At 38.8% G+C, this 26,086-nt stretch overlaps 1 long non-coding RNA gene across 3 annotated transcripts in view; it reads left to right on the top strand.

The window, feature by feature from the left end:
* Positions 1-26,086, top strand: part of LOC111539591 — a 329,705-nt gene that overhangs the window by 257,227 nt on the left and 46,392 nt on the right. The window contains exons 4-7 of one of the 3 annotated variants that reach the window (XR_002730727.1): positions 3,413-3,579; positions 4,365-4,447; positions 11,276-11,471; positions 11,506-11,658. This is a non-coding gene — a long non-coding RNA (uncharacterized LOC111539591). Of the gene's footprint in view, positions 1-3,412; positions 3,580-4,364; positions 4,448-6,683; positions 9,109-11,275; positions 11,472-11,505; positions 11,659-26,086 lie in introns of those variants that run through there. The other 2 variants (XR_002730728.1, XR_002730729.1) reach the window with 2 other exon arrangements.

Here is a 26,086-nt window from a genome sequence, read left to right as displayed (position 1 = left end):
TGGGGGATACTAAATACAAATGCTAAATAAAATAAGACATTAAAGATATGTTTAGTTTATACAAACCTCTCATTTTAAAGAAGAAACAAAAAAGTAAGTGTCAGAAGGAGCAGTCCCAAAATCACACAGAGATTTAGCAACAATTAGGAAAAAAATTAAGAATCTTGGCATCCTAATCAACACTGTCTCCAGAACATTTTATATTTTAAAGAAGAGATTCAGTGAGGAGCTTGAAAACAATGTCTTTTTTTCCAATATTCAGAACACATAAATTTTTTTCAAGAAAATTTGTATTCTAAAATTATCAAATACAGGGTCACTAATTAGCAGAGTGGAAGGAAACAACTACATTCTCGTTGGAACAATTCTATAGGAGTTACTCTACTAATTGGGTTTTAGGGGTTGTTGCCCTGGTCAATTGACTGCTAACCCCTGTAGACAATGGTATTATGTGATAGGGATCTATTCTTACTCCTTGTCCAGTTACATTAATTGACTGATGTTGATAAATCTTTATTTAATCACATCACGAGAAATAAGAAAAATGGTCTATTTGAGAACATCAGAATAAGAGCCTTTTCCCAGTGCAAACCAAGAGGATTGTAACTCAAAATATCTATCATTATCTTAAAAAGTGATCTTCTTAATGAATATTGTAATTGAATTTAGTACCAATAGCCAGAAGAAAATTATACAAATTTAGTTATTAAAGGAGATTATGTTTATATTCTCCAAGAGAGCTGTGCAAAGTTGCAATGATAACTAAGAAAATACAGAGAGAAGAAAAAAGGATGCATTACTGAAATTCTCAATAGAAAAAAAATAGACCAACCTGGACCTGAGAAGAACAAGATGAAGGCTGAGGGGTCCATGAGAAGGGTGGCGTGGGGGGATGTTGGTGAAATTCACCAAAAAAATGGATTTTGGGAGGCAGAGCAGGTTATTCAAAACGAATGGGTCATAAAGAGTATGTATTTTAGATGTGTGAAAATCTTATCACATGAAGTTACATAAACTTACATTACTAAGGTGGGAAAGTTCAGTAGACAGTATAAGTCATGGGCATTGAGATTAAGGTAGAGAATGCAGTTGCAGCAATATCTTCCGGAGTCATTGATATTTGCATGATACCATATTCCCACCATGTATCAAACCATGTATATTATAATAAATTACCTTGTCCGGACTCTCCAGGGATTTGCTCGTACTTCAGTAGAGGAATCAGGCAAATAAATCAGTGAAAATAGAGAGTGACAAAAATCATGGTAAAATAATATATAAATGTCCTCTGGGATCCAGAAGGAGAAATTGCCTCTAAATTGATATTAGAATGGAGCATAGAAATTTGTTCATTGCAGAGTGGTGGAAGAGCAGACCAGGGAGAAGACCAGAGTCGGTAAAGCCATGGAGGTAGAAAAGAAAACACAAGATTTTGAAGGAGCTCATTATGGATTCATCACGGATGGTAAAGAGTGAATCGAATAACATGAACTGAAGAGATAGCCAGTAGTACCTTGTGAAGGTTATTGTTAGTCCTATAAAGAATTTGAACTTGTTTTTGTTGGGGCAATCATTAAATCATTTTCATCAGAGAAGTGACATGATCAGATTTGCATCTCAGGAAGTTCAGTTAGGCTTTATGAGAAATGAACTAGAGGGAAACAAGCAGAAATTAGAAAGACTAGACAAGAGGCCATTGCAAAATCTAGGCAGGTGATGATGATGGCTTGAAACAAGAATTTTGATAGTTATTTAGGGGGTAGAATTAGTAGACTAGGTGAATGAATGAATATAAAGACCAGAGAATAATAATAATTCATATCTAAAACACAGGTTGTGGCATGATGGGGTCATTCGTTGAGATAGTGATAACAAGTATCCAAGTAAAGAAAGAAGGATGTGATCTTGAACATACCGAGTTTGAAGTACTCATGAGAATCACGAATTGTCACCTTGACATACGCGTTTGGAACAAAGTAGAAAGGCATGAGATGAAGACTAGGAATTATTACTAAGCTTTAGTTTTTAGGGTTTTTTAAAAGCTTCAAAAGTAAATTAAATCTACTATGAAGAGCATGAAGAATGAGGAAAGGAGAGGTCTTCATGCAAAACCCTGAGAAACCCTAACATTATAGGCAGACGTAGAGAAACATAACCTGTAATGGATTTAGAGGAGGCGTCTATGTAGGAAGAAAACCAGAGAAATGTGGTGGTACAAACTTGAATATAGATAAAGTGGACAGTTGACTCTACCTTGAGGTGGAATAATACTGGGTAGATGTAATAAAGGAAAACTGGGGCAAAAATTTTAAAATTATGGTAAGACCGTTGCAGTGATCAGGAAATGGTAGCTAAGAGAGCCAAAGAAAGAAAGACATGAGGCAATAAAAAAAAGATGTCAAATCCCAGAAATTCTCAATAATGTCAAGATATAGGTAAAGAGAGTAACAGAGTATAAGAAAGATAAATATTGTGGTAAAGAGTTTTTTTCATATATACGCATTTAAAATTTCTACAAATAATGTATACATACATTCTTATTGAAAGCAATTCAGGACATACAGAACTACAAAGGATGAAACATTAAAATGTCTCCTTATTGTCCTCATTATTAACCTTTTTCCCAAAGAAATCACTCTCAGCAGTTTATCCTTTTGGAAAATTTCTACACATTTATACATACACACAGCTGTAAATGTTTTATTTGCACAAAAATGGATTGTAATATTCTGATAAAAGTCCATTAAGGTACATTGTTAATTGACTTTTTTCATTTAACAATATGTTTTAGTAAACTTTCATATCAGTATATTTTTATCTACCTCATTCGTATAAATAATTGCATGATATCCTGTATTATGCAATGACAATAATTTAGCCATTTCCTATTGTTGGGCAATTAAGTTATTTGAGAACTGAATTTAAATGAAATGTTTCAGAAGTAAAATAACACTGGGTAGTAGCAATGTTTAGGGTGAGGGCAGAGAGTGGATGGCAGAAATAGGGTGGGGGAGGCATTGGTGATAAAAACACAGAGAGGAAGTTACCAGTTGTTCAGTGGCTTAAAACAAGGGGTACTGAGGGCACCTAGGGTGAAGACAGAAATGGAGCTGGGCCAAAGGGTGGTATGCTCTAAGCTAAAGGAAGCAAAGAAGAAGGATGAATGACCAGGCGTATGATAGATATTAATGATGAGGAGGTATTCAAATTATATGATTAGGTAAAAGGAGCTGCAAGAGTTATTTTTCTTTGCTATTTTTCTTACTAAGGTCTAAATAGAAATATCCTGGAAAAATCACTAGAGAGAGGGTAATGAGAATGATGACCACTTCTTTGACCTAGAGGCAAGGAAAATGAAGGAGAAAAAGAAACGTTCATTTGAGACGCTTTTATTACAATTTTTATCCTTCAGGCACTTCCAGGTATCTTTTAAGGCCTGGAAGGGACAAAACAATTCAGGAAGCAGTTGAAGATAAAGAGGTTTACAATGGAAGAGAAGATCCAGGTGCCTTCAGGGAAATGCTTGTGGTTAAAAAGAGATAACGATGAGTATCTCTGGAAAGAGGAAGAGCCAGCCAGGTATGGTAGCTCATCCCTGTAATTCCAGCACTTTGGAAGGCGAAGGCTGAGGCAGGAGGACCACCTGAGGTCAGGAGTTCAAGACCAGCCTGGTCAACATGGTGAAACCCTGCCTCTACAAAAAAAAATAATAATAATAATTAGCTGGGCATGGTGGTGGGTGTGTGTAATCCCAGTTACTCAGGAGGCTAAGACAGGAGAATCACTTGAACCTGGAAGACAGAGGTTGCAGTGAGCCAAGATCATGCCACTACACTCCAGCCTGGGTGACAGAGCAAGATTCCATCTCAAAAAACAAAAAACAAAGAGAAAGAACCAAGCAATGTGGAGTTGAGAGAAAAGGCAGGATGTGAACAAGGGTGCTGGGAGTATGTGGGAATATGGGGTGGCAGGTTGAGACAGCCTGCTGATTCCTCAACTTAGTCCTTCCACTGGCCAAGGAGGAAGTGGGAGTGAGCGGATTCAGGCCTCTAAAGTGTTATTCATGACCTGGAGAGAGGGCGCTCATGAGAAAATTCCGGTTACAGCAAAGAGGCTGACAATTGAAACCAGTCCCTGCAACTGCCACTTTGCACTAGAAATAGCCCCTCTCTCCTGTAGGCGGCAATGATATAGGGAGCAGTGTCTCCATACCAGGGTCATCTCTGCAAGTGATTCTCCCAGTCTGGGTGCAATTTCCTCATTTTAAAATAAGTGATTACACTAAATTATATCCATAGTCAAAAATAAAAGATTCCACATATTATCCTTTAGTGCATAAAATTTTCTTTCTTTTCTTTTTTTAGGAAAATTATAGCCTCAGCAAGACTGGCATCAGCGAGTAGTTTGCAGTGTTGGTTGTTCTGGGTTTCGTAGGATTTTATAGGAGGTATGGCACTTATTTAAATGGATTTGTTTCTTTGCTACTCCTATTCCATGTTGGCTAGACAGCTTTCCTTGGGGTCTCTCATCTATTTCAGTGCCATTCCATTCATCACTCACAAATCATTAATTTGCCTGTGTTGTGTTACCTCCTGAGATTATCTGTTTCTGAGTCAATAGAGTTGAGAGCTAATGTACATTTCACAAATATTGCTGGGAAAAGGTCTTGGAGCAAGAATTCAAGAGACTTTCTATTTTAGTATAGTATGTACCATAACAACTCATTCCTTTTATATGAGCGTGGAAGAAAGGAACTGCCAGATTAGAGGCAAGTGCATTAAAATCATTCCTCCATGTATTCAGTCAGACAGAGTAATGTTCAGTTGAACTTAAATCATAAGCAGTTATTGAGCACCAATAATGTCCCTAGCATTGGGCTTGGCTAAGATAATGGAAGGAACATGAAACATGGTTTTTCTCTCAAAATAGTCACAATTAGTTGGAGACAGCAAAAACAACCATGGAAACAGATACATAAGGATCAAAAGTAAATAATATTAATTGTTGAAAGAAAAGGTATTACAAAGCAGAACGTAATTAATGAACAAATAAATTATACAGATAGGAATTGCCATAGACTTTGAAAGGAAATGGAGATATTTCAGGCTATAATAAACAGTGAAGATTTTAAGGTAAAGTTTAGTGTTAGATCTTAGTGTCTTGAGTCTATAGTTTAAAGTATAGGCAGGATTTGAACATATAAACAGAATTAGGAAGGAGATATGCAAGGTGGCTGTTTGAGAAAGATCTGAACAAACACATTAGGGTGAGAAATAGCACTGTACATTTGCAGTAGAGGACATATGAGTGGAAGCATTAGGAGTTGGAGTCAGATGATGGAGGCTACCGGAGATAAGCCTGAGGGTTTTGGTTTACTCTACAAGCAGTCTTTGTTCAGGACAAGGGAAATAGAACTCTGATACAGAAAGACATTGTGAGTATCAATAAGGAATGAATAGAGCTTGAAAGCAGGAAGACCATAAGATTGATGAGAATAGAGCAAAGTCCAAGGGAATAGGCCTGAACAGATGCAGTACAGTGGGAAAAGGTGAAAGAAACCCTGGGAAGAGGAGGACTGACTCACTCACAAATGCCTATCCTCTTTCTGCTTCCTACACACATTATTCTCAGAGCCATTGTACTGGTTGATCTCTCCATCTGCCATAATCTTCTTTCATAGCTTTGCATGGGTATTTTTTGTTGTCTTTCATGCTCTCAAAAGACTGTCTATAAATGTGCCATACATTTTCTATCACATTCCACTGTCTTATTTTCTTCCTTATTCTTCATTCATTCATTTTTTTGTTTGCTTATAGTAATATGGCTCCCTTGAAAAAGTGTAAGCTCTGCAAATGGAACTCTTGCCTACAAAGTTCATAACAAAATAATGGCTGGTACACAGTAGGTGCTTAATAAATACTTGTTGATGAAGGAATAGGAATAGCAGTGAGAAAAAAAGGTGCAATGATGTAAACATCATTTCTGAAGGCTGTAATTCACATTATTATCATATGTGTAATGTGTAATAATGAGTCTGTGCTTAAAGAATTGCAAATTAAAGTCTTGATGCCAATGACTAGCCAAAAATATTACCCCTAGAAAAATTAAATGTTGTACCAAAAAATAAGAATCTTTATTCCATTAACTTAAGTGCCCATAGGACTGATGTGGAATTTCTTCAAATTTATTGAAAGAATGCTTCAGACAGGTTCTAATATACTAGCAGCAGTATCTCTAAGGTCTCCTTCCTTCCAATGCCAACACTCTTATGATTTTAAGTTACTGGTTTCATAATCCAAATCAATATTCTTTTTATATAAGTACTCAGCAAGGGTAGCCACACACTTATTCCACTAAAACTTCAAATATCTAATATTTATGAATGTTTCCATGGGGAACAATATTCATAGCCTGTTTCAAGAACCACATAATTAAATATATCCCATAACTTTATATGCTTCAGTTTTTGTTTAAAGTTTTATGAGAGAAACCACTAATTTTTTTAAAAAACACGCATTGAGGCACTTGTTAAGACTGAATCAAATTTCTTTAACATAATCTAACACTGTGCAGTGATAAGTCAGAAGTATAAATTGAATTTCATGTTAAACTGTGCATTTGTGATTAACTGAGGAGTGACTGAATCAAGATAAAAGTCAGTTTTATTTACATCTCTTATGCAGGTTACAAATAAAATATTGGATACAAGGCATCTGGAACATTTCAGCATGCTTGTGTTTTAGTCTCATGAACAGCCACCAACACAACCTTATTTGGAAGAATTAGAGTTCAAGACCATCCACACCCTGTAAGCAGGAGGGTTGAGCATAGGTTAGCCTGTTTCTGCAACAGGTGGAATGACTTCCTTACAAAAGGGTAGGAAGAAGAGAACAGCATGACTAATGTACTCCAGGTGACTAGTAGTGATAAAGACACTTTGTTGTTGTTGTTGTTGTTGTTGTTGTTGTTTTGAGACGGAGTCTCACTCTGTCGCCCAGGCTGGAGTGCAGTGGCATGATCTCGACTCACAGCAACCCCCACCTCCCAGGTTCAAGTGATTCTCCTGCCTCAGCCACCCAAATAGCTAGAATGACAGGCATGCTCCACCACACCTGGCTAATTTTTGTATTTTTAGTAGAGATGGGGTTTTGCCATGTTGGCCAGACTGGTCTCGGACTCCTGACCTCAGATGATCTTCCTGCCTCAGCCTCCCAAAGTGCTGAGATTACAGGCATGAACCACCATCCCTGGCCAAAAAATTGCTACTTGCTCTAAGCAGAACTAAATTAGGTAGAAAAGTCAGAAACCTAATTTTGATTGCAAAAGAGTTTGTTCTTATTCATTCACTGCTGTATGAAATATTTTTAGCAGAATTCTAAGCATGCCAGGATGATGTTTAAAAGGAGACTTAAACAATCCTTTTACAGAGATAACTGTGAGCTAAATTCACAGAAAGCTGTAATTGAGTGATATGAGCATCTTCACTAAGAGCATTATTTGAGAAGTATGGAGGTAGGAAGAACGATAAAGGAGAAAAAGAAAGAATTAGCTCAGTAGGAAGAGAATATGGAACAAGCAAATCAGGGTTGAAAAAGGACTGTGTTTAACTTTACAATTTATCTTCTAAAAGTTACTTTGTTTCAAAAAACAAAAACAAAAAACAAGGAAAATAACTGTAAGCAGTGGTTCTCTTCTCCACTACAAGGTTCTGCAGTCTAGCTTAAGAAAATTCCCTTGATCTGGAAATAAGTTAGATAAAAATCCCATGGGGTAAAACTATTGTGAAGTGATTATGAGTTTTCTCTCCTAAAAGAACCAGCCACCAAAGTATACAATAGCACAATCAGCTCAGCCTCTGTGAACTGCTTCAGGCGTGTCTCAGTGGATCCAGTGTAAGTGTTTTTACCATCAGGGAGAAAATGGTATTCCTTAGAAAATGAGGGTTCCACAGCCTATTTAACATAGACATGAGAAGTGCTACAAGGCAGAAGAAGTCTATGGCTTGACCCTCTTAGATGATCTTCTGAGGTGTTTATTAATAAGTGATAGGTTGTGTTTTTTTTCAGTGATATAGCAAGGATTTTTATCTTTTACAAGATATCAAAGGAGTTTGACTCTAATTTTCCCTGTGGATATTTGGCTGAGAGTCTCTAGATTATGGTGATAACAACACCTTAGATATTTATTCAAGAAGTGCCCCTTGGCCCTTCATTTGCAAATCTTTATTCAATTCTATCAGTCTCTGGCAAGGGAAATGTCATTTAGTCCAGTGAACAATTAATAAATGGTGCTCAGTAAGTGCTAGTTGATGATAATGATAATGATAATAATGATGAGATGATGATGATGGTAATAGACATCTTGATTCAAAAATAAATATGTGTAATGTATCTGTATATATGTTTATGTATATATGTAAATATATATGTTTCAAATGCTCTTCAGCCTTGAAAATGAAGATTGCACATTTTTCTTTACCATATGTAAAGGAATGCTTTCCGTTTCTGGTTTTCTATGTAAAAATTCTAGAATATTTTATCATCAATGCTTGCACTTAGTTTTAACGAGCAGTCATTTCTGAGCTGCATATAAAATGCTTCAGTAAAATAAATAGAAAAAGTTATTAGTCTGTAGCTCTTGGTGCAAAAATGATTTTCCTCCAAATTGTAGGGATTAGAAAAGTATGGTAAAGTAGTAGATTTTTAACTCTTATCCAAGCCATTAATCTCTTCTCAATCTTTAGGATTCTGTAAACTTTAACATGTACTAAGTTTACTCTTGAATACTCACAATCACTTACTCTCCTTCAAGCTCTCTCAGCCACAAATAAGATAGACAGCTTTCATGTATGGCTGGGAAATTTCCTCTTGTAGGATGGAGTTGTGCAGGCAAGAAATAACTCTTAAGACAGTCTGGGGAATGAGTCTAAAACATGGGCAGACAGAGGGTAATGTGAGACTGTATAGGGGAATGTTTGGGGACGTAATAAATAAAGGAAGAGTGGTACACAGACATATTTTTGTCCTAGGAAAATAATGTAATGTAAATTTAGTAAAAATATGTTCGATATTTATTTCAATATATCTCACAATAAACTAAGAGAAATACAAAATTTGATGTCTTGCAGTTAAAGAGTCAACAACAAGAACTGTAATTTTCATCTCCTTCAGTCAGCCTGCATAATAGGGAGAGCTATTACCAATTCATTCATTCATTTGACAACTACTAATTGAGCTTTAACTATGTGTCAAGCTTTGCAATAAGATCTGCTCTTTCAAGTCAGAATCAAACACTGTCCTTATCTGAAAGGAGCTCCCAGCTTGAAGGGGAGGAGGTGTATACATATGCACTTAGGATATTGAGATAAGTGAGGCGGTGGTTTGTAAAGACCCCAGGAAGTATAAAGAATAAAAGCACCCATTTGTAAGGTGGGGCATAAAGTGTCAAGGGCATCCACAGACAGGAGATGATAACCAAATTGAAGGATGAGTAGGAGTTTATCAAGCAGAGTGGAAAGGCCATTCCAGAATCAGAGGCTCCCGGGCACAGGCATGATGCGGCGGGAATGATTCAGGAAGCTACAGGGAGTCTGGTGCAATTGCAGTAGGTGTTGTCTTAAGGGCAGTGATAGGTTTTGAGGTTAGAAAACTAGGCAGGCACCAATTCACAGAAAACTTTTTTTGTAAAGCTATTAATTTTGAGTATGAGGCAGTCCTTAACTGTGTCAAATGTGAGGATATTTCTTAAAACCACATTTTTTTCAGATGCACACATGACAGAATAGTTACTAAATGAGAAAATATATAATGACATAGGACCACAATTAATAATGCACTTAATAAATGTATACTTTACTGATCACTACCAAAAAATTTACTGAACACTTACATTTTGCCCTTCATGGTACTGGGAAAGGAAGAGGTGCAATTTAAAAGAGACAGTTCTGGTTCTTAAATTGCTTAGCAACTACTGAGGGAACAAATAGTTAACAACCCAAAACAATACACTGTGAAAATTTCAAAAATGGAGGGACCTGTAGGTGTAAAAAGGATTGCAGAGATAAGAGAATCCTAGGTTTTCTTAGAGGTGTCAGGGAAAGTGTCACAGAAGGAGGCTTAGCTTACTTTTTTGCAAAAGGAGTAGGAATTCTCTAGAAAGAAACATTTCTATGAAGGAGGCAATAGGGCATTTTAGGTGGGGGAAACAGCTTGCGCAAAGGTGTAGAAGTTGGGAAAGGCAAAACATGAACTTACAGGAATAGCAACAAGGTCAAAGGGCTAAGAAATTATGACTGTGAAGGTTTCTTTTTATCTAATTTGGAAAATGAAAAGAGTTAGTTCTCCAGCGTGTAAGAGGTAGGCAGATTCTTGACCAACTAATTTGGCATTGGGGCTCCTGGGCATAAGAACTTTTAATTAGAACATCTAGTTATTACTGGAATCTACAGCGATTCTCTGCTTGCCTGAAACATCACAGTGAAAACAATAGAGGAAGCAGCTTTGTAGGAATTAAACAATATTATAAAAATGGAAATAAAACTGAAATTATATACGCTTCTAATTTGAAAATGCAGATCAGAGAGAAAATATCAAAATGGTAATAGCTGCATTTTAAAAGCACTATTTGTCACTACTTTGCAACCTACTATTATTGGACTATTACCTCGATGATTAAACTTTTCAATTACATGTTGCATTGTATTAGACTTTATACAATCATTAATTAGTTCACTCACATAAAACCCAGCGAGGAAGCTGGAAGATTTTATTACCCACTGTTTTACAGATGAGAAAACAAAGGCAGCAAGGTTAAGTGGCTTCCTGAATTTTTCCTATTGGGTCTGAGGCCTGCAGGATGGGAGTCTGGCCCCCTGCGTGGCCTGCCTGGCATGGCTCCCTCAGTTCTGCTCCCAGCTTCACATGCTCCACTAATTGGGGATGGGTACCCCTGGTGTTCTCGAAAATTAATTATATTCAAAGCTACAAGATGTATCCGTTGTAGTCTATGTTTGTTTACTTGTGGCAATTAGTGACCATCTGCTCTGGAGGTGATGGTATTAGGCCCTCCTTTGGAAATAGTAACTTCTAGGAAGGAGAGGCCCAGGCTATTAGGGAAGGAGGACTGACAAATGAATGGGGTCTTGGGTTCTCCAGAGGGTGGAAAGGCTGCATGTCAGACATGTAAGAAAAAAAGCAAACTGAGTCATTTACTCTCTTCTCTTGTGGCCTCTCCTTTTTCTCTATCTTCTCTCATCAAATCATAGTCATTTGCCTAGAGTTTCTGTCAGTCCTCTGAGCCCAAGCTAAGCCATCATATCCCCTGTGACCTGCACATATACATCCAAATGGCCTGAAGCAATTGAAGATCCACAAAAGAAGTGAAAATAGCCTTAACTGATGACATTCCACCGTTGTGATTTGTTCCTGCCCCACCCTAACTGATACATATATTCTCCCCCTGCCCTTAAGAAGGTACTTTGTAATATTCTTCTCTCTCCTTGAGAAGGTACTTTGTAATATTCTTCCCCGCCCTTAAGAATGTACTTTGTATGCCTATCCCAAACCTATAAGAACTAAAGATAATGCCACCACCCTTTGCCGACTCTCTTTTTGGACTCAGTCCGCCTGCACCCAGGTGAAATAAAGAGCTTCGTTGCTCATCAAAGCCTGTTTGGTGGTCTTTTCACACAGACATGTGTGACAGTTTCTATTAGAGTAACAAAGAGCTGCTGAGACACAGTGTGATCCCCTCGATTTTGGCCCTTCTGGCCAAACAACTGCACGTGGCAGAGTTCATAGGATGAGCCTGTATCCACTGTGCACTTGCTGTGCACCTAGAGGTGGTCATGGCATGGGGGTGACATGGAGAAGCTACATGAGAGGAAAACGTCAGGACCAGATGAGGGATAGGAAATTAGAAAGGAGTTGCATGATTATAAAGAATGTCCCTGGTGATTGTTTTATGGGAATCTTCTGTACTTTTTGGGATGATGAAGTTGTCACTTGGCCTCTGTCAGGGGCTCTCATGCCTGCAAGAAGGCCTAGCCAGCCTGGGAAATGTAAGAGAGTACTTTTTAAAAAAGAAAATTTAAGCTGCCTGGCTGATCTACAAGATAACAAATCCCCAGGTGTCCTGGCTCGATTTCCTCAAACAGTCTGCCAACTTGAAACGTGACTCTGGTGAAGCTTTGACTCCCAGGCTTACTGCACGGGCCAAGATCTTGTTCTGGTTGCTTGCGATTAGGCATTTTCCCTTTTTAAAAGGACGTTTTCTTTCATTCTTAAGTCTGTCTGTCTTTTTTTGCCTGTATGCCTGGGGTCTCCTTCTTGAGTCTGATCACTCATTTACTGACAAGTAAAATATACCTGTCCCATGTCTCCTACTCATTATTGGTGCTGTTTTCCTCCAACCTTGTTCATTTGTTTGTAAGAAACTAGCACCAGGGAGACCACTGGCCTTAAATCTAATATTATAGGAACTCTGCTGCATCCTTCCCAGAACATTTACATTTGTGAAGATAATGGAGATGGCCAACTCAACAAGATGCTTTTTCAGGAGAAAGGTTCAGAATTCCTGATGATTTCTAACGGCCTTGGCGGTAGAGTGCAGGGCCAGTTTCCATTGGTTTACAAGAACTACTTGTACATACCTCTTTCTTTTTCCATGTCTAGTAACCTCACCTTGGTAGCCTAAAGTTAGCTATGCTGGGAGTATTTACACAATGGGAATTGGTAAACCCTACACATCAGGGCTTCTTTTCTTGGAAAGCCAATTTACCAATACCCCATTACCTTTAGGCTCCATTGTGTAGATGATGTCCTTCTGTGTGGGTGATTAAATGTGGTCTTGTTTGTTCACCCTTTTGTATCTCATAACTCAAAGCTGTAAAGTGTTCAATATGTTGAGCTGCAGAACTCATAATGTTTCTGGCCTGAGTTTTACTGGCGGCAGGTTGTAGAGTGAGCTTGAGGAGCACAGCCTAGCCCAAGCCACATTTCAGGTAGCTGGTTCATTCTGGGGAAGAAAACTCAGGCTTGGAGTGAGGAGCCCCAGACATTTGTCTTTCTTCTCTCATGAATCACCATCATAGAGCAATTATCTGTTAGATGGGGACAATCATTTGTCCTCACATGACTCTTACTAGCTTATCCTAAGAAACAGACGGAATGATGTCTTTTAAGTGAGAAGGTTGCACATGGCCAGGGTGAAGAGCATGGATTTAGGAATAAGATGAACTAGGTTCAAAATCTGGGCTTGTCTATGAGAATGAGCTGTGTGACCAATTCCATCAGTTCTAAGGTGCAGCTAATGACAATAACTTATCAAAGTAGCTGTAATGATTAAATGAAGTAACCACTTAAAAATGTTCAGGACTCAATATATGGCTGCTACTATTATTAATAGTAATGCTTTGAAAATACTATACACATTTGAAGGCATGACTATTATTTTATTTCAGTACATGGAACATCTGTAGTGATCACTTGCTCTGCTACATGACTTATAGTGAATGTTTAGTAACTTTTTAAAGGATTTGTAAAATTGAGCAAGGTTATTTTCAGTACATTTCAAGTTCAGGTGAATTACTTTCCTAAGTAACCACAGTCCTCAGAGTGGGGAAAAAAGAGTCTTTGCTTCAGACAAAATATTTTTGGCAAAGTGACTGAAAGTTGTCCTTCAAAAATCTAAAGAACCTAGGTAAGTGAAACTGGCTGGTAATAAACTGCCTTAATAGATATGAGACATTGTAGATTTTATCATGGGGACTTGAGAGTTGTCATAAAAATGGCACTTACATTCTAATTTCTTTAGGGGTTGTTTCTAAGATTCTTGTAAGTGTTCTCTTGGGAACTAACCTGTTCACATTCAGGCTGAAAACAGAAGTGTGCTTGGCTGATTCCCTTTAGAAATGTAAATTGAATAGAGTTATACATTTATACAATCCCAGGAAGGCAGCATCCTTTTCCCATCACCCCCAGAGTAGAAACAAATAAGGATTTGATTTGTTATTCTCTGTGTGTATACTACCAGGGAACAGCGAGGCCCATATATGGCAAGAAAAATATTTCACTTATCAGGGTCATTTATTCCAGGTTAGCATCTTACTTCTGAAGAGAAAATAATCAGGAAATAGTTGCTAGGCTGCCACACAAAAGGCTTTCATTCTCTCTGCTGAGCTGGAGGAGCAATGCTGAGGGCTCCTTTGAGGAAGGGGTGGAAATGTTTGGTGGAATGAGCCTTAGCTTTGAGGTCCCCTAGAGCACTGAGGAACCTTGGGCTAGTTGTTTAGTTTCTCTGAGTCCCAGTTTCCACGTTTGAAATACAAGGGAGGCATTTGCTACTTTCTGGAGTAATGATAAGGATTAAAAGAGCTAATGTATGTGCAATAGAATGTCTGACACAGATCTGGAACCAATATTAATCTTTACCTCAACAACCAAGGATTTTAGTTATTAACACCTTGGGTATATTTGTTACTGATTTCTGAAATAATAGCAGATTCCCTCAAAGAAGGACTGAGGTAATAAAAAGACCCTGAGCTAAGGGTATTGCCCTGAGGGGTGGAACTGTGTGGCAAGGCTTGAACCTCCAGGTGGCCTGATTGTGTCAGGGGCGGGTACAGCAGAAGAGGGAGGAGCCTAGGGAAGTTGAGAGTAATCCTCCCCTACTTTGCAATTTTGCCTGGGAGAAGTCAAGGAACTTGGAAACCTCCTGCTCCTGTAACTGTTGCAAACATTTCCTACAATTTTGGAATTTTACCTGGATTATCCTAATTATTGTTATTATTTTTAGTAAGGTGTTCCTCCTGAACCAGATAAAATGAATCTTGTGATTGGCAGTTTCATCCTGCAAATTAAACATAAAAGGAAACAGAGGTACTTTGTTAAAGGCTTGAGAAAACATAATTCTTGTTTAAAAAAACAGGCAAGACCAGCCAGACGGATAAAGATGTATGGGTTAATTGCTGAATCTGCGTCTCACCTGCATCTTTTATGTGGCAGATATGAATACTTTATAGGTAATGAGGTCCTCAACAGGAGAATTATGGCCTAATGGCCTGACATTTGTAAAGCTGTAAAATGCAGGGGGAGATTTAACAAGCAAGATGAGCTACCCTTCCGCATATTAACACAACTATGTACCTAAGCACACATCTAGGTGTAAATAGTGTATTTATAGCATTAGGATTCTCCGAAGAATATTAAGTAGATGAATGTGCATTTTAGTTTTTTTTGTTTTGTTTTGTTTTATTACAAGAAAACCTTTCTGTTTGTCTGGAAACTTTTGGGGGCTCTGAGCATTTTTCACTCTTTCAGAGGTCTCTGCCTCTGTGATGTGTTTTGTAGCAGGGCTAGCAGGACTGACAGTGCACTCAGATTCCGGGAACTGAGGCTGGGCGGTGGGTACTTCAAGCTTTCTAACATAAAGATGCTGCTACACTGGAGGCCAGAGGACCTGGAAGGCCCACCCCATGTAACTGACTTTGCTTGCAATATTTGGCTTTTCTGTTTCTTGCCTAACTTTCTTTCTTAAAGCTTTTGGAGTTTTTAACAGTGTTAGATTAGCCTAACTCTTGAAATATTTTTGATTTAGAGTCTAAGAGGAAAGTGACATTGTTGGACCACCAGCCAAAATGAAACAGGCTATGAAATAAGTGTAAGAGGGAAAGAATATTTCAGCACTGCTTTTCCCTTGAACCGTGGTTTTCTTTCATGAACCTATAGCCTCTTACCTACCCAAGTAAGCGCCACTGAATTACACAAACCAAAACATGATGAAAGAAAAACTTCAACCAAATTAAATTTAAAGGAGTTTAACTGAGCAATGAATGATTCATGAATAGGGCAGCCGCAGAATCACAGCAGATTCACAGAGACTCCAGCACAGCCATGTGGTGGAAGAAGATTTATAGACCAAAAAAAAAAAAAAAAAAAAAAAAGTGGGGGGAGGGGGAGATGACGTACAGAAATAGAAAGCCAGGTACAGAACAGCTAGATTGGTTACAAGTTAGCATCTGTCTTACTTGAACACAGTTTGAAAGCTCAGCAGTATAGGAATGGTTGAAGTATGGCAGCCGGGATTGGCCAAGACTCACCTATTGTTACAGGTGCATACTGTTAAGTTAGGTTTTCAGTTTTTTCCTGCCTGTTAAGCTAGGTTGCAGTTCATCCACAAGGACTCAAATACAGAAGTGAGGAGTCCTTCTCAGGACTTTACTTTAGTTCACTTTAACAAAGAATACTTATTTTCTCAAGTCCCAAATCAAGGTGTCACGAGGTCCCTGATCCCTTAAAGACTTAAAGAAAATATCCTTTCTTGCCTCTCCCTAGCTTCTGGTGGCTCCTGAAAATCCTTGGCTTTCCCTGACTTGCAGCTGCTTCACCCAAATCTCTGCCTCTTTTCTCACGTGGCTTTCTTCCCTGCGTGACTGTGTCCCTCTATTTATAAAGAAAGACACCCTAAGAATCCCTGTAAGAACCTCTGCCTTTAAGAACACTTGTCATTGAATTTAGGCTCCACCCTAATCCAATATGACCTTATCTTAGCCTCGTTGTATCTGCAAAGACCCTATTTTCAGAAAAAAATCACATTCACAGTTTTCTGGGGTTAGCATTGTAGTATGTTCTTTTGGGAAATACAACTAAACCCACAACATTCGAGTAATAAAAATAAATTCATGATCTACTTTCAGTATGAAACATGAGTTGTGACCACATGTCCACACTAATAGTTAACATTGTGAAGCAGCAGCCAATTTTAGAGATGGATGTGTAGTTTGACGAGCTCCACAATGTTTCAGTAGGCATTTTCTTTGCTAGAGAACAGTTGCTTAAGGATGGAGAAAATCAGGGTGAAAGAGTTTTACAGTTCCCACTAAATCTTGACTTCATTCCCAATCTTCTCTCTGTATTTATTTTTTCCTCATTCAATAGCGAGCCCTCAGTCCAGCCAGGCGGTATTCTCCTGTAGTCCTACCCCGCTTCTGTTCTCATATTTTATTATAAATTTAGATTTCTGATTTCCTTTTTATCCCAGAGTAATTTCCCACTGAAAACTTCATCTCTAATGAAAGGAAAGACTCTATTCTTCCTCAAAAAAGAATTGTAGACATGAGTTACAATGAGCAGATTAGGACGGTGTTTTGAAGGGAGGTTTGTTTCAGTGCTCTTATCATCAGCAGGAATGCCAGTTCTGATTAATGTCAGTTCTTTCTTTGTGCATAGATACACACTCAGAGGTGTTTAAGTAGACTTTCTCCTTTGCTTGAGTGTCTGAGTCATTTGTTTTTCTCATCTTTCATCTTTTCGAGGTAAAAACTAGGGTATCCGATTGCAGAAAGCCAAAGCCATAGACAATGCCATAGTTACGTACTTCTAGCTCCCTCTCGTATGTCATAGAGCTTTTCTGCTCACCAAACAGCACTTGTTCCACTTATGGGACTCAGCTGAGAGAATGGATGAGCAAGAATTTATTGGCTGAGTAAGAGCTTGGAATAGAAAGCTGCCTTATTCACCTTCATGAATCCAATGAGGGTTGGTGCAGGAGAGAGCAATACATCATCTTTCCTTTTAAAATTCTGTAAAAGTAAAGGCCATTCTCACAAAAGTTTTCTATAACAAAACTTTGTCTTTATTTCAGAGCATAAGCCTTGGTGAAAATTTGCTGATCTGGTTATAGCACATTCATGACAATGGAAATCCATATAATTAATAATCACAGGATTTTATTCTTGGTCCAGCCCATGAAGCAGTCACTCTCTATAGTACAAATTTTCATGTGCTCTTGGCACTGTTTCACAACAGAAGCAAAAGAGTCTATGGCTCTGTAACTCTTTCACTTTTTAAAAAAGCTATTTTATTCATTATTCTTAGCTCCTCCAAATCCAATATAAGATTTTCCCAAATTTACTATTTCTTCTCCAAATTGGGCCCCTAAATATGGTAAATTTTGGCTGGAATAATTTTTCTATCTTATGTAGAGTACATCTACTCACTCATAGAGAGGCATAAACAGAAAATTATTACTTTTTCAGTTTGGGAAGCACTTACTATTAGCTAGGCAGTATATTACACGCTAAAGATAAAATGATTAATGCTTGATGAAACCCCGTCTCTTCTAAAAATACAAAAATTAGGCAGACGTGATGGCACATGCCTGTAGTCCCAGCTACTTTGGAGGCTGAGGCACGAGAATTGCTTGAACCTGGGAGGTGGAAGCTATAGTGAGCCGCAATCATGTGCTGAAACTCCAACTTGGGTGACAGAGGGAGACTCTATCTCAAAAAAAAAAAAAAGAAGAAGAAAGAAATATGAATGCTGCTGGTCCATGTACCCTGGTAGCTCAGGGGTGTGTGTGTGTGTGTCTGTATGTGTGTGTGTGTAGGGGGCAAGAAGAGTTGAGAGTGGGGGAGTATGGTATATAGAAAGTGTAAGGATGAAGATGGAGAGGAGACGTGTTAAGTAGAATTAAACAAATGTCGTAAGTGACACATACGGGAGGGAAAATGTGTGGTGTACAAAATGGGCCAGGGAGGGCTTCTAGAAGAAAAGAAGGCCTGAAATGAAAAATGCCTTACATATAACCAGGCTAAGCTGTGAAATGGAGTTTTAAGAAACAGCACGTACAAGAGGAAGGAGCTATATTCAGAGGCTAGCAAGCAGTTCAGCTTGGCCATCAGTAGGTATTCAATTTATAGATTGATGTCTAGGGAATCCCTCATTCTAGTCCAATTCCAGCTTAACAAAAGAATGTGAATGCCCAGTGGGGTTCATTAAAATGGATGTGAAATATGTTGCATGCAGAAGTGTGAATGTACATTACTGTAGGTTGTAGTACATTCACATATATTTAAAGAAATGGAAAGAAAAAGCTGGTCTTCTGTGATGAGCTATGTCACTCCCTCCCATTTAACGTGATTAAAAGCAAAGTTCAATAAGTCCATGGAGCTTTCTGTGCTGATCCATATCTCCTGGGTAGCAAGCATTTTCTTTTATCCTGCATATTAGTGTACAAAACAGCAGTGTGACATCAGTTATAAAAGAGAATCTAGGTTAAAAACAAAACCATGCAGTCCTGTGATTTTTTGAGTTCAGGATTATTAGGCATGTTTTACACAAATGTTCCTGCATTTCCAGTTAAGAAAGGCAAGTGTTCTCTGTTGGCATTGCTGTGATCTGCTTCTAAGTTCAAGATTGGAGGGTCAGCAGCAATGCCAACAGTTAGACCTTTCACTGCCCACTGTCTGTGCCTTCTAGTCTCTGAACAGTGTGAATGAACTGCAGGGGTGTGTGTGTGTGTGTGTGTGTGTGTGTCTAGGTAGGTAGGTAGGTGGTTTAGGAAGGTAGAGTATCGCAGAAGCTTATTACCAAAGGAACCTGAAGAGAAAGTCTGTATGTGTTTAATTTCACATGTAGAATGAGTCAGCCAGCCTTAGAACTACTAGATGGAAAACAATAGTCTGGGAGAAGAGGTATGAGAAGTGATGGGAATTGCCAGGGAAGTATTTTAAAGGTAAAATAAAATATGTTTTTCATACATAAAAGAAAGGACCACCTAATGTGAAGATACATACATTTAAAAAAGGTATTAATTTTGTCTTATGTATTTGGGAGGTTTCAGAAGAAAACAGTTTTCTGACATATATGTATTAAATAGGGATATCAAAGTTTTCAATTAAGTTTTATTAAAAATTAAATGTACTTATTACACTTCTACCATGTGGCCGTCATGCTGTCGAAGATGCGAAAGGAGAAGGTGCAGAACTCAGTCTTATTGGGGAAAATGAGAATACGAGGGGGCATGTTTCTATTTGGCAATATCATTAGTAAAATTGAATTCAATGTTTCCCCAACAAATTAGTACTAATTAAGCATTTACTACGTGCAAGGTACTAGGAAATATATGTGAAAGAGCATGGACTTTACCACTTTCTACCTAGGCTTCCAGATTCTCTTCAAGCACCTAGTTTTTTCATTTGCAAAATGTGCATGATAAACATTTTATTGTATTCTAATGTGATGATGGCATAGAAACTGGCTCACCAGATGGCGAGAAGGCAATACTTAGTAAATACTAGTTTTTTGTCTCCCTCCCTGTAGCCAAGCTTCTATGTGGAATTCTAGACTTCCAGGGACTGAACTTGATCTGAGTGCCAGGGTTCTAATACCAATGCCACTGCTATGGAGTGGAGTTCACAGCAGTCCTACTTAGTGCTAGGGTTCCTGACCACTGCCCTGCTTCAGCTTCAATTAGCAGAGACATATTGAATCTTAGTTCACTTCAGAGCTGGCACCCAACACTACCAATCCAAGCATTATCTTTTTTTAAGTCTGACTCAGTAACTTTCCGCCAAATCCAGTTTCCAGATGTTAATAATAATGTGTAATTAAGAAATATAGGAAACATGGCTGGGTGCGGTGGCTCACGCCTGTAATCCCAGCACTTTGGGAGGCCAAGGTGGGCGGATCACAAGGTCAGGAGATCGAGATCATCCTGGCTAATACGGCGAAACCCCGTCTCTACTAAAATACAAAAAATTAGCCGGGCATGGTGGCGCACACCTGTGGTCCCAGCTACTCAGGAGGCTGAGGCAGGGGAATCCCTTGAACCCTGGAGGCAGAGGTTGCAGTGACTGGAGATTGCACCCCTGCACTCCAGCCTGGGCAACAGGGTGAGACCCTATCTAAAAAAAAAAAAAAAAAAAAAAGAAAAGAAATATAGAAAACAAACCAATAAATATAAAGGATGATCATTTGAACTCCTTCTGTAGGTTTGTGATAGCCAATTCAGGAAGATAAGGAATAAATGGGGTGGGAATATAACTTCCCAGGCTCAATGGTTGCTATCAAAACTTGACATGTGCCTCTGGAAAGTCCTGCTTCATGGTCTTTTTTCTTTTCTTCTCTTTTCTCTTTTCTTTTCTTTTCTTTTCTTTTCTTTTCTCCTTCCTTCCTCCCTCCCTCCCTCCCTCCCTCATTTCTAGAAGATGCTTCTGAATAATGCTGTTTCATGTTATTCATCCTGTGAATCCTGATGCTGGCAATTAATTAATTTGTCTTTTTCTATCTTTGTTTACATTCAAAGAAAAGTTTATTATTAGTGCTCACTCTGTGTCATGCAAATATGTGGGTGTAACTTGTTGGATAATAGTATTAAGAAAGCTGCTATTTGTTTATGGAGCACTTTGAAGTTCTCGATATGTATATGCCTCCAATATCCCTTCTGATTCTTATGATGCCTTTAAGAATTGGAGGACTGGTTAGAATTGCATTTAACTACAGATAAGGTTGCAACAACTCAGGTGAAGTTATTTGACCAAGGTTATACAGTCAGTTCCACTTAAGGTCTAGATTGCAAATCTGATATTTCCAACATTTCATATTTTTTCACAATTTCTTAAATTTCTTAATTCACTAAAACAACTTTTACAGATTTTAGTAGATAAAGAAAGGTCAACTTCTTTGTAGAAGCTCACATTTTAAGGATGACCTTGCATGCTTTAAACTGAGAGAGTCATTTCACAAATAAAGTGTTCCAAGTGTCATAGCAAACTTTAGATGGGATGATGGTGTCAGAAAGTTCTTTCCTCATACACTTGGGCTATTACTTAAGTCCTGCTTATAATCTTACTGATTTCAATCATGTGTTCACAAATTTTCCATAAAAAGAGTATACGGTATGCTAGATTTATAGATGATTTCAGTGAAGTAATTTACATGAACAATTTTAGTTAAACTTACAGTAACTCTGTGAGGGCTGTTAATATCACTCCTTACTACCACCACCCCACCTTGACTTTTTTTTTTAAGAGCTGGTGTTTTGCTATGTTGCCTAAGCTGGTCTTGAACTCCTGGCCTTGAGTGGTCCTCCTGTCTCAGCCTCCCAAAGTGCTGGAATTACAGTTATGAGCCACTGCACCTGGCCCAGTATCTCCATTTTTAAGATAAGATAACCGAGACCGAGAGATAGATGTTAATTAACAAGGCATCAGGCAGCTGGCAGATTAATTTTCACATTCAGGTCTGACTTGATCAATGCATGGAAATGCTTGTTACACTTCTGATTAGTTCATAACCTCAGTTATTTTCGTGTGGCCCAGAGCTGGTGTGCATTACCTGAGGCTGTTTCAGAGTCATATTTCTCCTACCTGCTCTGCTGGTGGTTGATATTCCCTTGTATTCTCTTGGTGTCTTTCTCTGTTGTCACCTGGAGCAGCCACATCAGTGGAGACAGAGTCTGAACTCGGAGCCCCTGATCATCCCAGAAATGTTGCATAATGACCTTGTCTCATGGGACTGGCCTGGTCCCCTCTGTGATGGTGTCCCCGCATACCACAACCTTACTTTCCCAGTCCCAAAGGAGAACATGAAGTCCCGGTAGCTTTTGATAGCAGGTGTACCTTACATCAAAGTCAGCCTGTTAGCTGCAGCTGAATGGTTCTCTTTAACAGAACTTATTGCAACTACCATCATGCCTCTCAGATACTCCCAGCTTTTGTTATGTTTAAAGTCGTATTTTTCCACGCAGAAGAGTGACATTCTCATGTCAGGGTCTGTCTCTGGCTCCACCGAAGCATAACAACCTTTAGCTAGAGGACAAGACTTCCATGGATTGCTCAGCTGCGGTGCTCAATTAGTCTTCCAATGTATATTTTTCCCCCTATTTTCCCCTAACATGCTGTCAAACATGTCAAACACAGAGCAGCTTTTTGATGTGGACACTGCCTCATTAGGCCCCAGCTGAGATCATTAAATTCTGTTTCTTTAAGGCTGATGGAAAGGGCAGATTTATGTTTCCTTTGATAGAGCTGGTCTTAAATTTCCTCCCTATTGTGAGACGGATAGCTGGTGATGAATCAGTGAGATTTCAGACTCCACTGGGGGCAGATTGGCTGTTCATAGGATTGAGGTTTCTGGGCTAGAACAGTAAATGGGAATCATTGAGTGAACACACACATTTCTGATGTTACCTCCTGCCGTGGGCCAGTCTTAGTGGCATTACCTGTCACCTTTAAGACAGGGTTTCTCAACCTTGGAGGTATCAATGTTTTGGACCAGGAAATCCTTGTCACGAGAACTGTTCTGTGCATTGCAAGATGTTACCAGCATGCCTGACTTCTACCCATTAGATGCCAGTAACACACCCTCCAAGTTGTGCCAACCAAGTGTCCCCAGACATTGCAAAATTTCCCTTGAGGGCAAAATCACCTCCAGTTAAGAAACACTTTAAGATATTCCAGGAGTTAGCTCCCTCAAGTCAATTACCTAAAGAGAATAAAACCGTGAGTCTAAGTTATACGGTGGTAGGCATGGAAACATCAGATGGTGCTCGAAAATATGGCCAGATGAGCAGACTGGGAGTCAGGAAGAAGTGTTTGTAATGACCTCTGACTTCTGTCTTGTTTACCTCTCCTTTCACTCTTAACCCCCCTTTATCCTACTTGCTGATACTTAGTTCTCATCTGCTATCTTGTAGCACACAGAGTTTGCTGCTATCGTTTGGACCAAAGTTGGATCCCCTGGTGACTCTGTACATTCTCCGGGCTGTACTGTTCTTCCCACAATATCTATGAAACATTACTTTTATATGTTCTGTTCTCCAAGAATCCTGCTGACTAGAGAAACAATATACATACTCGTAATTGAGTATTAATAGTTGTTAAGGTTGAATGGTTTCACTCTCCCAGTGTGTGTGTGTGTGTGTGTGTGTGTGTGTGTGTGTGTGTATAATTTCAGTATAAAACAACTGAAAAATGTGTGAAGAGATATTTAGATACCATAGTAGGACTACAAATAGGTTATATGACTAGCAAGACTTCAAATCACAGATCTACCTAACTATGAGAGCAATCTTGGGTTTTGTAGTTCAGGATTGGGGTTTCTTTACTTCTGATCCTATAGGACAGTTCTTCAAACTGTGTTGATAATGCAATATCTCAAAAAATTGAAAAAATTTGTGGGCCTCAGTATGTGTATCATTTGTAAATTATATAAGTAAGCTATTTTTAATCATACTCTATATTAAGAATTAAATTCTATAACTTTGGATAATTTTTACAAGTTGACGTTATATATTTTTTCCATTTCCCCCAAATCATCCTATTATTCTGAAAGTGCTTAAACCCGTACACTGGAAACCTCTTCTTGGTCCTCCATGGATGAGGTTCAGGAGGCCTCAAACCCTCTAGAATTGGGTATATAATTTTGTGATCCTAGGCACAGGTTGCATTTTTGTCCATGGCATTCACACCATTTAAAAAGAGGTCCGTACTCTAAAAGTTGTTCAAGACCATATATGGTGACCTTTGAGAGTAATCAAGCATTCATTCAGTGGAATGTGGTAGAATTGACATCTTTTGATAGGGATGTAGGAAACAGAGCAGCTTTCTCTTCAAACATTGGTCCTTCTTGGCCCCTGATCCTGAATCAGGGGAGTTTTCTCGGCCTCCATTCTTCTGTGGTCATCATGAGCTAAGTCTTTGAATTTTAACTTTTCAAATATGCAATTAACCTGACATAAAGCTAGAGGCAATTTTGGATATCCTATAGTCATCCTTTCTATTTTTAGAGATGAGAAAAGCATAGCTTCCAAGGTCATCCAAGTCTTCTGCTCAAGCAGTGTTACACTGCTGCTCTCCAGGGATTATTTTTATAGTTGCTTCACTCTGTGATCATTTTAATATTAAAAAAAGAAAGTTGCAACAAACCAATGACCTCTGGTGTGCACATGTTAAGAAATATTTAATATGCTTCTGGAATTCATCTTGAATTTCACTGAGGTCTGGGCACCTGGACAGAGTGACTGAAACAGCAAACTTATCCTTAAATGGATGGAAGTATTTGAGGAGAAACAAGTGGAAATGATGAGTAAAACAATGTCTTTAGTAGTTAAGAGGAACTTATTTCATTTAGTCTGTGATGAAGCTGTTTTAGGGATTGCATTGCAAGTGTGTGCATGCATGTACACACACATACGTATTGACACATCAGAACTGTATTTTAAGTTAAAGGAAATGAGGAATGGCATGAATATTAATTCCCTTTTCTAGATACTGCCATTGAAGATCATAGGACCTAAAGCATGGAGCATTTTTGCTCATCTGTGAAGCCTGTTGCTCATCTCGTGTTTCAATCTCTGTCCCCACAGGTAGGAGGCTGTAGTTGCTGTCATATCTGCTCCTCCCCAGAGCCAGAAAAATGGGTGGTGGTGTGTGAGATTATACCCTCACTACTGTGCTGCATTTCACTCTGCTCAGATGACTATTGCTCCCATGGGAAGACTCCTTCCTGTGAGCTAGACATCCATTACTGAGCCCAGAGCCCATGCTTTCCTTCTTCCCTAGAGCCCTGCTCATACTGAGCACAATCTGGGGATGATTGTGGGTAGCGTTTTTCTCACTGTGCTTCTGAGAGCCTCTGTAAGGGCTGATAAAGCCATGATACTCTTATCGGTTGCACACATTGGGCTTCTGAGTGAGCCTGTCCAAAGTGAAAATTATTGATTTCATCTACCACCTTCGTTACCCAGAGACAGAGAGTGACTTCTCTGTGGTCACTTCCTATGGCCACTCCTCTGTGGTCAGAAGGAATTCAAGTTCTGCTTCCCATCAGGCCTTTATTCTATTAATCTCCACAGTCTTTCTCTGTGTTTTCCTATTGTAATTATGAAACTAGATAGTGGGTTTATATCCCAGATGAACCAGTTTCTAGCTGGAACAAGTTATTTAACCCCTATGGTTCAGTTTATTCACTTGAAAGTTGGGGTTATAATGGAACCCACATCTTGGGTTTAATGTAAAAATAAAAGAAGACCATGTGTGTAAGCACAGGCATGGGCAAATTCGTTTATTATTCAGTTCATTTATTCAACAACTAGTGATTGTGTATTTATGCTAAATGAAACCCTGCTCTAGGTTGTGGGAAAAGAAAAAACCTCTGTACTCATGGAGCTTATATTGAGAGGGGCAAGACGAAAATAATAATCAAATATTTACATAAATGACATAATTCCAGACAGTGCTCTTGAATACAAGATGCGGGGATGGGCCGGGTGCAGTGGCTCAAGCCTGTAATCCCAGCACTTTGGG

Source organism: Piliocolobus tephrosceles, chromosome 18 (genome assembly GCF_002776525.5).
Source record: "Piliocolobus tephrosceles isolate RC106 chromosome 18, ASM277652v3, whole genome shotgun sequence".
NCBI classification, from domain to species: Eukaryota; Metazoa; Chordata; class Mammalia; order Primates; family Cercopithecidae; genus Piliocolobus; species Piliocolobus tephrosceles.
Note: the sequence above shows the minus strand (reverse complement) of the source record. Positions and strands in the feature narration are given on the sequence as shown.